Source organism: Mobula hypostoma (genome assembly GCF_963921235.1).
Source record: "Mobula hypostoma chromosome 8 unlocalized genomic scaffold, sMobHyp1.1 SUPER_8_unloc_8, whole genome shotgun sequence".
Classification (NCBI taxonomy): Eukaryota; Metazoa; Chordata; class Chondrichthyes; order Myliobatiformes; family Myliobatidae; genus Mobula; species Mobula hypostoma.
Genome location: NW_026948131.1, coordinates 321,565 through 337,822, shown reverse-complemented (window position 1 = coordinate 337,822; position 16,258 = coordinate 321,565).

The window sequence follows — 16,258 nt, the reverse complement described above, 5'->3', positions numbered from 1 at the left end:
ACCAACCCATTGCCCTGTCAATATCCCAGTCCCCTGTACCTAACCATTACCCTGTCAATATCGCAGTCCCCGGAACCTACCCTTTACCCTGTCAATATCCCAGTCCCCTGTATCGACCCATTACGCTGTGAATATCCCAGTCCCCTGCACTGACCCATTACCCTGTCAATATCCCAATCCCCTGTACTGACCCATTACCCTTTCGATATCCCAGTCCCTTGTACTGACCCATTACCCTGTCAATATCCCAGTCCCCTGTACCGACCCATTGACCATTCAATATCCCAGTCCCCTGTATCGACCCATTGCCCTGTCACTATCCCAGTCCCCTGCACTGACCCATTACTCTGTCAATATCCCAGTCCCCTGTACCTACCCATTGACAATTCAATATCCCAATCCCCTGTACCAACCCATTACCCGTTCAATATCCCAGTCCCATGTACCGTCGCATTACACTGTCAATATCCCAATCCCCTGAACTGACCCATTATCCTGTCAATATCCCAGTCCTCTGGACTGACCCATTACCCTGTCAATATCCCAGTCCTCTGTACTGACCCATTACCCTGTCAATATCCCAGTCCCCTGTACCGACCTATTGAGCATTCAATATCCCAGTCCCCTGTACCTACCCATTACCCTGTCGATATCCCAGTCCCGTGGACCCACCCATCACCCTGTCAATATCGCAGTCTCCTGTACCTACCCATTGCCCCGTCAATATCGCAGTCCCCTGTACCTACCCATTACCCTGTCAATATCCCAGTCCCCTGTACCTACCCATTGCCCTGTCAATATCCCAGTCCCCTGTACCTATCCATTACCCTGTCAATATACCAGTCCCCTTTACCAACCCATTGCCCTGTCAAAATCGCAGTCCCCTGTACCTACCCATTACCCTGTCAATATCCCAGTCCCCTGTACCTACCCATTACCCTGTCAGTATCCCAGTCCCCAGAACCTACCCATAACCCTGTCAATATCCCAGTCCCCAGTACCTACCCATTACCCTGTCAATATCTCAGTCCCGTGTACCGTCCCATTACCCTGTCAATATCCCAGACCCCTGTACCTACCCATTGACTATTTAATATCCCAGTCCTGTTTACCGACCCATTATCCTTTCAATATCCCAGTCTCACGTACCGACCCATTGACCATTCAATATCCCAGTCTCCTGTATCTCCCCATTGACCTGTCCATATCCCAGTCCCCTGTACTGACCCATTACCCTCTCAATATCCCAGTCCGCTGCACTGACCCATTACCCTGTCAATATATCAGTCCTCTGTACTGACCCATTACCCTGTCAATATCCCAGTCCCCTGTACCTACCCATTACCCTGTCAATATCGCAGTCCCCGGAACCTACCCTTTACCCTGTCAATATCCCAATCCCCTGCACTGACCCATTACCCTGTCAATATCCCAGTCCTCTGTACTGACCGATTACTCTGTCAATATCCCAATCCCCTGTACCAACCCATTATCCTGTTAATATCGCATTCCCTGTACTGACCCATTACCCTGTCAATATCCCAGTCCCCTGTACCGATCCATTGCCCTGTCAATATCCCAGCCCCTGTACCTACCCATTGCCCTGTCAATATCCCAGTCCCCGTACCTATCCATTACCCTGTCAATATACCAGTCCCCTTTACCAACCCATTACCCTGTCAATATCCCAGTCCCCTGTACCGACCCATAACCCCGTCAATATCCCAGTCTCACGTACCGACCCATTGACCATTCAATATCCCAGTCTCCTGTACAGACCAATTACCCTGTCAATATCCCAGTCCCCTGTACCGACCCATTGCCCTGTCAATATCCCAGCCCCTGTACCTACCCATTGCCCTGTCAATATCCCAGTCCCCGTACCTATCCATTACCCTGTCAATATACCAGTCCCCTTTACCAACCCATTGCCCTGTCAATATCGCAGTCCCCTGTACCGACCCATTACTCTGACATTATCCCAGTCCCCTGTACCGTCCCATTACCCTGTCAATATCCCAGTCCCCTGTACCTACTCATTGACCATTCAATATCCCAGTCCCCTTTACCGACCCATTGACCAATCAATATCCCAGTCCCCTGTACCGTCCCATTACCCTGTCAATAACCCAGTCTCACGTACCGACCCATTGACCATTCAATATCCCAGTCTCCTGTACCGACCCATTGCCTTGTCAATATCCCAGTCCCCTGTACCTACCCATTACCCTGTCAATATCCCAGTCCCCAGTACCTACCCATTACCCTGTCAATACCTCAGTCCCCTGTACCTACCCATTACCCTGTCAATATCCCAGTCCCCTGTACCTACCATTGACCATTCAATATCCCAGTCCCCTGTACCGACCCATTACCCTGTCAATATCCCAGTCTCACGTACCGACCCATTGAGCATTCAATATCCCAGTTTCCTGTACCGACCCATTGCCTTGTCAATATCCTAGTCCCCTGTACCTACCCATTACCCTGTCAATATCCCAGTCCCCTGTACCTACCCATTGCCCTGTCAATATCCCAGTCCCCTGTACCTATCCATTACCCTGTCAATATACCAGTCCCCTTTACCAACCCATTGCCCTGTCAATATCCCAGTCCCCTGTACCTAACCATTACCCTGTCAATATCGCAGTCCCCGGAACCTACCCTTTACCCTGTCAATATCCCAGTCCCCTGTATCGACCCATTACGCTGTGAATATCCCAGTCCCCTGCACTGACCCATTACCCTGTCAATATCCCAATCCCCTGTACTGATCCATTACCCTTTCGATATCCCAGTCCCTTGTACTGACCCATTACCCTGTCAATATCCCAGTCCCCTGTACCGACCCATTGACCATTCAATATCCCAGTCCCCTGTATCGACCCATTGCCCTGTCACTATCCCAGTCCCCTGCACTGACCCATTACTCTGTCAATATCCCAGTCCCCTGTACCTACCCATTGACAATTCAATATCCCAATCCCCTGTACCAACCCATTACCCGTTCAATATCCCAGTCCCATGTACCGTCGCATTACACTGTCAATATCCCAATCCCCTGAACTGACCCATTATCCTGTCAATATCCCAGTCCTCTGGGCTGACCCATTACCCTGTCAATATCCCAGTCCTCTGTACTGACCCATTACCCTGTCAATATCCCAGTCCCCTGTACCGACCTATTGAGCATTCAATATCCCAGTCCCCTGTACCTACCCATTACCCTGTCGATATCCCAGTCCCGTGGACCCACCCATCACCCTGTCAATATCGCAGTCTCCTGTACCTACCCATTGCCCCGTCAATATCGCAGTCCCCTGTACCTACCCATTACCCTGTCAATATCCCAGTCCCCTGTACCTACCCATTGCCCTGTCAATATCCCAGTCCCCTGTACCTATCCATTACCCTGTCAATATACCAGTCCCCTTTACCAACCCATTGCCCTGTCAATATCGCAGTCCCCTGTACCTACCCATTACCCTGTCAATATCCCAGTCCCCTGTACCGTCCCATTACCCTGTCAATATCCCAGTCCCCAGTACCTACCCATTACCCTGTCAATATCTCAGTCCCGTGTACCGTCCCATTGACCATTCAATATCCCAGTCCCCTTTACCGACCCATTGACCAATCAATATCCCAGTCTCCTGTACCGACCCATTGCCCTGTCAATATCCCAATCCCCTGTACTGAGCCATTACCCCGTCGATATCCCAGTCCCCTGTACCGACCCATTGACCATTCAATATCCCAGTAACCTGTACCTACTCATTGACCATTCAATATCCCAGTCCCCTTTACCGACCCATTGACCAATCAATATCCCAGTCCCCTGTACCGTCCCATTACCCTGTCAATAACCCAGTCTCATGTACCGACCCATTGACCATTCAATATCCCAGTCTCCTGTACCGACCCATTACCCTGTCAATATCCCAGCCCGCGGTACCTACCCATTACCCTGTCAATATCTCAGTCCCTTGTACCTACCCATTGACCATTCAATATCCCAGTCTCCTGTACCGACCCATTGACCGTTCAATATCCCAGTCCCCTGTACCGACCCATTACCCTGTCAATATCCCAGTCCCCTGTACCTACTCATTGACCATTCAATATCTCAGTCCCTTGTACCTACCCATTGACCATTCAATATCCCAGTCTCCTGTACCGACCCATTGCCCTGTCAATATCCCGGTCTCCTGTACCTACCCATTGCCTTGTAAATATCCCAGTCCCCTGTACCTACCCATTACCCTGTCAGTATCCCAGTCCCCAGAACCTACCCATAACCCTGTCAATATCCCAGTCCCCAGTACCTACCCATTACCCTGTCAATATCTCAGTCCCGTGTACCGTCCCATTACCCTGTCAATATCCCTGACCCCTGTACCTACGCATTGACTATTTAATATCCCAGTCCTGTTTACCGACCCATTATCCTTTCAATATCCCAGTCTCACGTACCGACCCATTGACCATTCAATATCCCAGTCTCCTGTATCTCCCCATTGACCTGTCAATATCCCAGTCCCCTGTACTGACCCATTACCCTCTCAATATCCCAGTCCGCTGCACTGACCCATTACCCTGTCAATATATCAGTCCTCTGTACTGACCCATTACCCTGTCAATATCCCAGTCCCCTGTACCTACCCATTACCCTGTCAATATCGCAGTCCCCGGAACCTACCCTTTACCCTGTCAATATCCCAATCCCCTGCACTGACCCATTACCCTGTCAATATCCCAGTCCTCTGTACTGACCGATTACTCTGTCAATATCCCAATCCCCTGTACCAACCCATTACCCTGTTAATATCGCATTCCCTGTACTGACCCATTGCCCTGTCAATATCCCAGTCCCCTGTACCGATCCATTGCCCTGTCAATATCCCAGCCCCTGTACCTACCCATTGCCCTGTCAATATCCCAGTCCCCGTACCTATCCATTACCCTGTCAATATACCAGTCCCCTTTACCAACCCATTACCCTGTCAATATCCCAGTCCCCTGTACCGACCCATAACCCCGTCAATATCCCAGTCTCACGTACCGACCCATTGACCATTCAATATCCCAGTCTCCTGTACAGACCAATTACCCTGTCAATATCCCAGTCCCCTGTACCGACCCATTGCCCTGTCAATATCCCAATCCCCTGTACTGAGCCATTACCCTGTCGATATCCCAATCCCTTGTACTGACCCATTACCCTGTCAATATCCCAGTCCCCTGTACCGACCCATTGACCATTCATTATCCCAGTCCCCTGTATCGACCCATTGCCCTGTCACTATCCCAGTCCCCTGCACTGACCCATTACTCTGTCAATATCCCAGTACCCTGTACCTACCCATTGACAATTCAATATCCCAATCCCCTGTACCTACTCATTGACCATTCAATATCCCAGTCTCCTTTACCGACCCATTGACCAATCAATATCCCAGTCCCCTGTACCGTCCCATTACCCTGTCAATAACCCAGTCTCACGTACCGACCCATTGACCATTCAATATCCCAGTCTCCTGTACCGACCCATTGCCTTGTCAATATCCCAGTCCCCTGTACCTACCCATTACCCTGTCAATATCCCAGTCCCCAGTACCTACCCATTACCCTGTCAATATCTCAGTCCCCTGTACCTACCCATTACCCTGTCAATATCCCAGTCCCCTGTACCTACCCATTGACCATTCAATATCCCATTCTCCTGTACCGACCCATTACCTTGTCAATATCCCAGTCCCCTGTACCGACCCATTACCCCGTCAATATCCCAGTCTCACGTACCGACTCATTGACCATTCAATATCCCAGTCTCCTGTACCGACCCATTACCCTGTCAAAATCCCAGTCCCCTGTACCGACCCATTGCCCCGTCAATATCGCAGTCCCCTGTACCGACCCATTGCCTTGTCAATATCCCAGTCCCCTGTACCTACCCATTACCCTGTCAATATCCCAGTCCCCTGTACCTACCATTGACCATTCAATATCCCAGTCTCCTGAACCGACCCATTACCCTGTCAATATCCCAGTCCCCTGTACCGACCCATTACCCCGTCAATATCCCAGTCTCACGTACCGACCGATTGACCATTCAATATCCCAGTCTCCTGTACCGACCCATTACCCTGTCAATATCCCAGTCCCCTGTACCGACACATTGCCCTGTCAATATCCCAATCCCCTGTACTGAGACATTACCCTGTCGATATCCCAGTCCCTTCTACTGACCCATTACCCTGTCAATATCCCAGTTCCCTGTACCGACCCATTGACCATTCAATATCCCAGTAACCTGTACCTACTCACTGACCATTCAATATCCCAGTCCCCTTTACCGACCCATTGACCAATCAATATCCCAGTCTCCTGTACCGACCCATTGCCTTGTCAATATCCCAGTCCCCTGTACCTACCCATTACCCTGTCAATATCCCAGTCCCCAGTACCTACCCATTACCCTGTCAATATCTCAGTCCCCTGTACCTACCCATTACCCTGTCAATATCCCAGTCCCCTGTACCTACCCATTGACCATTCAATATCCCAGTCTCCTGTACCGACCCATTACCCTGTCAATATCCCAGTCCCCTGTACCGACCCATTACCCCGTCAATATCCCAGTCTCACGTGCCGACCCATTGACCATTCAATATCCCAGTCTCCTGTACCGACCCATTACCCTGTCAATATCCCAGTCCCCTGTACCGACCCATTACCCCGTCAATATCCCAGTCTCACGTACCGACCCATTGACCATTCAATATCCCAGTCTCCTGTACAGACCAATTACCCTGTCAATATCCCAGTCCCCTGTACCGACCCATTGCCCTGTCAATATCCCAATCCCCTGTACTGAGCCATTACCCTGTCGATATACCAGTCCCTTGTACTGACCCATTACCCTGTCAATATCCCAGTCCCCTGTACCGACCCATTGACCATTCATTATCCCAGTCCCCTGTATCGACCCATTGCCCTGTCACTATCCCAGTCCCCTGCACTGACCCATTACTCTGTCAATATCCCAGTCCCCTGTACCTACCCATTGATAATTCAATATCCCAATCCCTTGTACCTACTCATTGACGATTCAATATCCCAGTCTCCTTTACCGACCCATTGACCAATCAATATCCCAGTCCCCTGTACCGTCCCATTACCCTGTAAATAACCCAGTCTCACGTACCGACCCATTAACCATTCAATATCCCAGTCTCCTGTACCGACCCATTGCCTTGTCAATATCCCAGTCCCCTGTACCTACCCATTACCCTGTCAATATCCCAGTCCCCAGTACCTACCCATTACCCTGTCAATATCCCAGTCCCCTGTACCTACCCATTGACCATTCAATATCCCAGTCTCCTGTACCGACCCATTACCCTGTCAATATCCCAGTCCCCTGTACCGACCCATTACCCCGTCAATATCCCAGTCTCACGTACCGACTCATTGACCATTCAATATCCCAGTCTCCTGTACCGACCCATTACCCTGTCAATATCCCAGTCCCCTGTACCGACCCATTGCCCCGTCAATATCGCAGTCCCCTGTACCGACCCATTGCCTTGTCAATATCCCAGTCCCCTGTACCTACCCATTGCCCTGTCAATATCCCGGTCTCCTGTACCTACCCATTGCCCTGTGAATATCCCAGTCCCCTGTACCTACTCATTGACCATTCAATATCTCAGTCCCTTGTACCTACCCATTGACCATTCAATATCCCAGTCTCCTGTACCGACCCATTACCCTGTCAATAACCCAGTCTCACGTACCGACCCATTGACCATTCAATATCCCAGTCTCCTGTACCGACCCATTGCCTTGTCAATATCCCATTCCCCTGTACCTACCCATTACCCTGTCAATATCCCAGTCCGCAGTACCTACCCATTACCCTGTCAATATCTCAGTCCCTTGTACCTAGCCATTGACCATTCAATATCCCAGTCTCCTGTACCGACCCATTGACCGTTCAATATCCCAGTCCCCCGTACCGACCCATTACCCTGTCGATATCCCAGTCCCCTGTACCTACTCATTGACCATTCAATATCTCAGTCCCTTGTACCTACCCATTGACCATTCAATATCCCAGTCTCCTTTACCGACCCATTGCCCTGTCAATATCCCGGTCTCCTGTACCTACTCATTGACCATTCAATATCTCAGTTCCTTGTACCTACCCATTGACCATTCAATATCCCAGTCTCCTGTACCGACCCATTGCCCTGTCAATATCCCGGTCTCCTGTACCTACCCATTGCCCTGTCAATATCCCAGTCCCCTGTACCTACTCATTGACCATTCAATATCTCAGTCCCTTGTACCTACCCATTGACCATTCAATATCCCGGTCTCCTGTACCTACCCATTACCCTGTCAATATCCCAGTCCGCTGTACCTACCTATTGACCGTTCAATATCCCAGTCTCCTGTACCGACCCATTGCCCTGTCAATATCCCGGTCTCCTGTACCTACCCATTGCCCTGTGAATATCCCAGTCCCCTGTACCTACTCATTGACCATTCAATATCTCAGTCCCTTGTACCTACCCATTGACCATTCAATATCCCAGTCTCCTGCACCGACCCATTGGCCTGTCAATATCCCGGTCTCCTGTACCTACCCATTGCCCTGTCAATATCCCAGTCCCCTGTACCTACTCACTGACCATTCAATATCTCAGTCCCTTGTACCTACCCATTGACCATTCAATATCCCAGTCTCCTGTACCGACCCATTGCGCCGTCAATATCCCGGTCTCCTGTACCAACCTGCTGCCTCGAGCCTGTCTACCTTGCCTACAGGGTTCTTGTATTGAAGTACATACTTACTAACTGACCATTATGCTGCTGGTCTTTAGTGGAGCAAGGAAGAATCTCCTTCTTTGGCAGTGTTCAGGTGTTTCTTTGCTGACGGTAGCTTCCTCTTGGTTTTCACTGGTGTCAGCCATGCCAGCCTCTTGTGGGGCTTAGGAATACCCTCGCACTCATAGACAATACAGAACATCGAACAGTACAGCACAGGTTCAGACCATTTGGCCAAGCGTTCTGCCGAACCAGGTGAAAATCAAATCAAAAACACCCAAATAATAATCCCTCCTACCTGCACCAAATCCATGTCCTTCCACCTTCCTTACATCCATGTGCTGAGCAAGTTGCTCTTAATCAAGAGCCTCTTATGTATTTGCCTCTGCTACCACACCCTTCAGCACATTCCAGGCAACGACCACTCTCTGAGGAAAAAAACTTACCCCTCACATTCCCTTGGACCTACATCTTCTCACCTTCAATGGATGCCCTCTGGTGTTAGACATTTCAACCCTGGGAAACACATACTCTATCTTTGCCTCTTATAATCATCAGACGTCTCCTCAGCCTCTGCCGCTCCAGAGAAAACAACCCAAGTTTATCCAGCCTCTTGTGACGGCACATTCCCTCTAAACCAGGCAGCATCCTGGTAAACCTCTTCTACACCCTCTCCAAAGCCTGAACCTCCTTCCTACAGTGGAGAAACCGGAACTGTCGCAATACGCCATATGTGGCCCAACCAGAGTTTGATAAAGTTATAACATAACCTCCTGACTTTTCAACTCAGTGCCTCAACTAATAAAAACAAGCAATCCATAAGCCCTCTTAATCACCACATTGACCTGTGCAACCACTGTGAAGGAGCTATGAGCCAAGATCTCTCTGCTCAGCAACACTGTTAAGGATCTTGCCCTTAATAGTATACTGTCTCCTTGCATATATTCTACCAAGACGTAACACCTCAGAAATATCTGAGTTAAACTCCATCTGTCACTTTCCTGCCCATTATCTGCAACTGATCTATATTACGCTGTATTCTTTGCCAGTCTTCTACACTGTCCACAACTCCACCAATGTTGGTATCAAGCATGTCTTGCCATGTTGACTCTCCCTAATTAGGGCATAGGTTTCCAAATACTCATGTAACCCTCTCAGTGGGGCTCGTATAGAAACTCTGCTCGTTGGCGAACTCTGCTAACAGACACGTGACTCAACAGTGAGAAGCTCACATCTCATAAACAATGTACGTCTAGGGTCGGTATGATTTGGGGTTCAACCAAACAGGAATGTTGTGAAGCTCCAATTAGAGAAACCTCAATTTGAGCAAATGCTGTGTAAACACTGCTCATACACAATTATTGATCGGCAAGGAATACACTGCATAAAAGTATAAAGTCTATTTACCAATCTCTGCTTCTTCAAACAGTTAACAGGGAAAAGAAAAGGGCTGATTGCAGGGAAACCAATCCAATGTGTACATAACGTTGGAGCTCATACTGAACTTGGCTCGTTGGCTAACTCTGCTAATAGCTATGTGACTCAGCAGTGAGAAGGTCACCTTTCATAACAATATATGCCTAGGGTTGGTATGATTTGGGGTTCAACAAAACAGGAACGTTGGGATGTTCTAATTAAAGGAACCTTGATTTGAGTGAATATAAAGCTTACAAAAGATTCAAAAAACTAAGTAATGATAGCGATCTAGAAGTTTATAAGGCTAGCAGGAAGGAGCTTAAGAATGAAATTAGGAGAGCCAGAAGGGGCCCTGAGAAGGCCTTGGCGGACAGGATTAAGGAAAACCCCAAGGCATTCTACAAGTATGTGAAGAGTAAGAGGATAAGACATAAGAGAACAGGACCTATCAAGTGTGACAATGGAAAAGTGTGTATGGAACCAGAGGAGATTGCAGAGATACTTAATGAATACTTTACTTCAGTATTCACTACGGAAAAGGACCTTGGCGATTGTGGAAATGACTTACAGTGGATTGAAAAGCTTGAGGATGTAGAAATTAAGGAAGCGGATGTCCTGGAGCTTTTGGAAAGCATCAAGTTGAATAAGTCTCTGGGACCAGATGAGATGTACCCCAGGCTACCCTGAGAGATGAGTGAGGAGATTATTGAGCCTCTGGTGATGTTCTTTGCATCATCGATGGGGATGAGAGAGGTTTCCAAGGATTGGAGGGTTGCAGATGTTGTTCCCTTATTCAAGAAAGAATAAGGGAGTAGAGATAGCCCAGGAAATTATAGACCAGTGAGTCTTACTTCAGTTGATGGAAAAGATCCTGAGAGGCAGGATTAATGAACATTTGGAGAGGTATAATATGATTAGGAATAGTCAGCATAGCTTTGTCAAAGGCAGGCCTTATGAGACTGATTGAATGTTTTGAGGATGTGATTAAACACATTGAATAATGTGGAGCAGGAGATGTAGTGTATATGGATTTCAGCAAGGCAATTGATAAGGTACCCCATGCAAGGCTTATTGAGAAAGTAAGGAGGCATGGGATCCAAGGGTACATTGCTTTTTGGATCCAGAATTGGCTTGCCCACAGAAGGCAAAGAGTGGTTGTAGATGGGTCATATTCTGCAAAGTCTGTGACCAGTGGTGTGCCTCAGGGATCTGTTCTGGGACCCTTACTCTTTGTGATTTTTATAAATGACCTGGATGAGGAAATGGAGGGATGGGATAGTAAGTTTGCTGATGACACAAAGGTTGGGGGTGTTGTGGATAATGTGGGGGGTTGTCAGAGGTTACAGCAGGACATTGATAGGATGCAAAACTGGGCTGAGAAGTGGCAGATGTAGTTCAACCCAGATAAGTGTGAGGTGGTATATTTTGGTAGGTCAAATATGATGGCAGGATATACTATTAATATACTCTTGGCAGTGTGGAGGATCAGAGGGATCTTGGGGTCCGAGTCCATAGGACACTCAAAGCTGCTACACAGGTTGACTCTGTGGTTAAGAAGGCATACGGTGTATTGGCCTTCATCAATCGTGGGATTGAGTTTAAGAGCCGAGAGATGATGTTGCAGCTATATAGGACCCTGGTCAGACCCCACTTGGAGTACTGTGCTCAGTTCTGGTCACCTCACTACAGGAAGGATGTGGAAGCCATAGTAAAGGTGCAGAGGAGATTTACAAGGATGTTGCATGGATTGGGGAGCATGCCTTATGAGAATAGATTGAGTGAACTTGGCCTTTTCTCCTTGGAGCGATGGAGGATGAGAGATGACCCGATAGAGGTGTACGAGATAATGAGAGGCATTGATTGTGTGGATAGTCAGAAGCTTTTCCCCAGGGCTGAAATGGCTAGCATGAGAGGACACAGTTTTAAGGTGCTTGGAAGTAGGTACAGAGGAGATGTCAGGGGTTTAAGTTTTTTACGCAGAGAGTGGTGAGTACGTGGAATGGGCTACCGGCGACGGTGGTGGAGGCCGATACGACAGGGTCTTTTAAGAGGCTCCTGGATAGGTACATGGAGCTTAGTAAAATAGAGGGCTATAGGTAACCCCAGGTAATTTCTAAGGTGAGGACGTGTTCGGCACAGCTTTGTGGGCCGAAGGGCCTGTATTGTGCTGGTTCTCTGTTTCTATGAACTACTTTGCAGAAATCTTAACCAGGGCATTACATTCATATATCCTATTCCCTATTCCTATCCCGTTTTGGCGCGTGGCCAAGTGGTTAAGGTGTTGGTTTAGTGATCTGAAGGTCGCTAGTTCGAGCCTCAGCTGAGGCAGCGTATTGTGTTTTTGAGCAAGGCACTTAACCACACATTGCTCTGCAACGACACTGGTGCCAAGCTGTAGTGCCCTTCCCTTGCACAACATCGGTGTCGTGGAGAGGGGAGACTTGCAGCATGGGCAACTGCCGGTCTTCCATACAACCTTGCACAGGCCTGCGCCCTGGAAACCTTCCAAGGCGCAAATCCATGGTCTCACGAGACTAACAGATGCCTATATATATATTCCTATCCCTAAGAATTTTTCCCAGCAATTTCCCTACGACTGACAGGAGACTCACCAGGGATTTTTTCCTTGTTCACTTCTTAAATAGAAGTACAACATTAACCACTCACCAGTCTTCTGGGATGTTGCCTGTGGGTGAAGATGACTCAAAGATACCAGTCAAGTGCCCTGCCATCTCGCCTATTGTCTCCTTCAATAACCTGAGGTAAATCCAATCACGACCAGGGGACATGTACACCTTAATATTCATTAGAAGGGCCAACACTTCCTCTTCCTTGACCTCTAAATGTCTGAATGTATTTATACACTCAGTACTGATCCCCGGCCCTCTGTATCCTTTTCGTTGGTAAATACTGATTCACATGGAGAAACATACCCTCGGGGTCCTCCGAGAGGGAGGGAGAATGATGGACCCAATCGGACGGATACAGTTAATTACAGGGAATGACTACGACCAAGAGCTAGGATAAGAGTCTCTGAGTGTCCAGTGTGTTGGTGTGGGAGAGTGTTTTCCAGCATTAAAGGTTTACGAGTCCACCAAGCAAAGTTGAAGTGCTATTCCATCCCAGTGGATGAAGATGAGACTACTTCGCCAAGCACAGATGATGTGGTCTTTTCAACCACTGATTCACAAGCCACAGTGATTCGCTCTGGAGAGAGTCATCATACTCCAGGTCAGACAAGAGAGAACCCAGGTCAGGTTTCAGATCACAGTACCCAGGTAGATCCTTCCCATGATGGCAGTGGTGAGGAGGTAGAGAAGAAGAGGAAGGTCAAGTGGCCAGCAATGGCAGATGAGAAGGCTTGGTGTGTGTTTGATGAGGATATCAGTATGATGTTGGAGAACACTCTCAGGGGAACATCAAAGAGAAAGTTGGAAGTGATGGGCGATATGATTTACGATGTTGGAAAGTACAGGTTGAGTTGAAGAAAGCAAAGCCTACACAGACACCAAGCAGACGCCAGAAAGAGATTAGTAGGTTGAGGAGAGAGCTTAGATCATTGAGACAGAGGTGGAAGGCAGCAAGTGAGGGTGACAAGCCAGGGCTTGCTGATCTCCGAGAGCATTTTCGAATAAAGTTAGCATTACTCCGTCCTGCAGAGTCACAACGTAAAAAGAGAAAGAAGGGAGATAAGGCAAGAAAGTCGTTCTTTGAGAGCCCTCACCAGTTCACAAAGAAACTGTTTGAACAAAGTAAGAGCGGGCAGCTTAACATCTCTCAACAAGAACTTGAGGATCACCTCGCAAGCACTTACTCTAATGAACAGCAGGAGGCTCCTTTGCTTGACATTTCAGGGCTTGTGAAGCCTACCAAGCCAGGAGTGAAGTTCGATCTGTCAGAACCCAAACTGGCAGAAGTCGAACGGTTCATCAGCAAGGCAAGGTCAGGCTCAGTGCCAGGACCTAATGGAGAGCCGTATAAGGTGTTCAAGAAGTGTGAAAGCTGAGGAAATACTTGTGGAGATTGTTAAAGGTGGTGTGGAGACAAGGTGTTGTTCCTTTGTCATGGAGTGAGGCTGAAGGAGTATACATCCCGAAGGAAGAGAATTCTTCTACATTGAATCAGTTCCAACCAATTTCACTCCTGAATGTAGACGGGAAGATTATGTTTGGCATTCTGGCAGAAAGAATATCTTCATTTGTGATAGAGAATGGATTAGTAAATACATCTGTGCAGAAGGCAGGAATACCAGGCTTCCCGGGATGCCTTGAACATTCTAGTATGATACGGCATACCATCCAGGAGTCGAAAAGTTTGAGAAGAAATCTGGCTGTAGTTTGGCTTGATCTGGCAAATGCGTATGGTTCTGTTCCCCATGCCCTGATTGGGTTTGCGATAGAATTCCTATGAATTCCTGCTAAGGTGAGGAACTTTGTTATGCAGTACTACAACGATTTCCGGATGAGGTTTTCCACTCAGCAGTTTACAACTAGGAGGCAGAGCTTGGATGTTGGAATCCCAATGGGATGTGTGACTTCACCCATCCTTTTTGTGTTAGCCATGGAGGTCATTGTGAGGGCTGCAGAATCAGTGGGACCAGGTGTCGCACTTGATGACAGAGGAGAGTTACCACCAATACGAGTGTTCATGGATGATCTCACCCTTTTGGGTCCCAGCACGGAGGCAGTGGAAAGTGTATTAAGAGCCTCGGGCGATGGTACACAGAGTTGCTGAGAGACACCAGAGGGTTCAAGAGACAGGAGAACAGATCAGCAGAGGTCTGATGTCTGTTGACAAGTGTGGTTTGCCTGGCAAATTGAAGTTGTGGTGCTTGCAGTATGGACTGATGCTACAGGTAACGTAGCTACTAACTGTCTATGAAGTGGCAATGTCCCACGTTGAGGCAATGGAACAGAAGATCAACAAGTATGTGAAGAAGTGGCTTGGAGTACCGAGCAGCCTCACCAATGTTGCCATCCACAGTAGCCAGACAAAGCTTACCATCCCAGTGCAATCCCGTGTTGAAGAGGTCAAGGTAGCCAGGGTAAGATCATTCTTGAAGCTTCGAGACTCAAAAGACCGGGTCATCAAGAACACCCAGCTGGATGTGAGATCAGGCAAGAAGTGGTCAGCCCGTGTAGCAGTTGATGAGACAGAGTCTAGATTGAAGCACAAGGAGATGGTTGGGGCTATCCAGCTAGACCGCCAGGGACTTGGATGGACAACCCATAAGTGGTGGTCATCTTCTACAGGTAAGGAGCGCCGTGAGCTTGTAACACAAGAAATACGAGAGGTAAAAGAGGAGAAGAGGTTAGCTAAAACAGCTGGCCTGGCCAAACAAGGGGCTTGGACCCTGTGGGAAAGTGTTGAACAACGACATCTATCTTAGAATGTTCTGTGGCAGATGGAACCACTCCACATTTCTTTTCTATGCAGAGCAGCGTACGATCTGCTCCCAACACCTGCCAACCTCAGCACCTGGTATGAAGATAAGACAGACAGGTGTGCTGCTTGTGGCGAGAAGGGAACACTTCAACATATTGTGAGTGCATGCAGAGTTAATCTTTCCAGCGGCATGTACACTTGGAGACATAACAACGTTCTCAAAGTTGTGACAGAAGCGGTTGAGCAGAGAGTACTGCAGCACAACTTATCTCATGCCCCATGCTGCACAGAACATCGCAGATCATTTGTGAAAGAAGGCTCCAAGTCAAGGGTGTACAGCGCAGGCTCACGATCAAGCATACTTTCTTCAGCCAACGACTGGTGTGTCAAGGCCGACCTCGACGGGAAAGGCAGTTTCCCAGAGCAAATAGCTTTCGGCACATTGCGTCCACATATAATCGTATGGTCTGACACCAGCAGAGAAGTGGTTATTGGTGAACTCAGAGTCCCCTGGGAAGACAACATCAATGAAGCCCACAAGCGCAAGTTAACCAAGTATGCAGAATTAAGACCAGAGTGCAGGGACAGAGGGTGGAAGGTCTCATGCTATCCATTTGAAGTA